The following is a 1077-nucleotide window of genomic DNA, read 5'->3' on the forward strand; positions in this document are numbered from 1 at the left end:
CTTTTGATGCTTAGCTTTAGTCTTCACAAGACCAGGCCATCTAAAAAAAATAATTGTATTTTCTGAAAAATTGTGACTGAGGAGTGTCTGTTGGACATTACTGCCCACCATGTGAGCTGTGAGATTACCAAGCAGATGATGAATCTGCCCTGTTTAGGGCAAACCATTACTCTGGCTGCTGAAGACACAGGATGATGCAGTTATCACCATCACCACTAGCATTTACTACTTCAATTATCCTGAAAAGGTGGACCCCCTTTTCCCATCTGGAATTTTAACTGAACAGGCTTTGAGAAGGAAATTCCACTTTGAACCTTGAAGAGTAACAGCCAGCCTGACTGTGCTGGTGGCTTGAAGTGGAAAGCCAAGCAGCAAGAGTGATCTGGGTTCAGGTATTGAACTCATGACTAAGGACATGTATGCATTGGGGTTTTTTAAAATTTATTTGAAAGTTGGCTATCCCACTGGCCTGATTCTGAACATTTAGCACTGTGAAGGTTGAGCAGTTCTCATTAACTACCCAAAGGGGACACAGAGACACTCCTACAGCCAGTGTGGGTAAACCAGGACAGGAGCCCTGCCTATCCTTCCTTTCAGTTTCTGCACCTCCTTTCCCAGCCCTTCCAGCAGACTGGGAGTTGAACACTGAGAAGAGCTCATAAAGAACAGATGAAAAATAAACAAGAACCAATAAGGTCAAGAACAAAGAGACAGAAGGTGTCACCAGCAGACACAGTGTGCCTGCTAGGGGGAAGGAGCATTGGCTTGCCTGGAGAATCCTGGCAGAAAAGCACCTAAGGCTTGTTTCTTAGAGAGAAAAAAAAAACACCAAAGAACCAAATTTCTACCCAAAGAGAGCAGAAACAGGCTGTAAGCAGTTAAGTGCATGAAAAGCATTACTGTTTTCAGTGAACTTCAGAATATTCTGAGCTCAACCACCACAGCATGGCTCCACACACCTCTTCTCTCAGGTTTTCACACAAGCTGCCCCAGGGGTGAACCTGTGGTTTGCAGGCATGAAGCAGCAATTGTAAAGGGAGCATCAACCCTTCTCCAACCCAGCTCCTAGACACTTAC

This window comes from Merops nubicus, unplaced genomic scaffold (genome assembly GCF_000691845.1).
Source record: "Merops nubicus isolate BGI_N331 unplaced genomic scaffold, ASM69184v1 Scaffold16296, whole genome shotgun sequence".
Classification (NCBI taxonomy): Eukaryota; Metazoa; Chordata; class Aves; order Coraciiformes; family Meropidae; genus Merops; species Merops nubicus.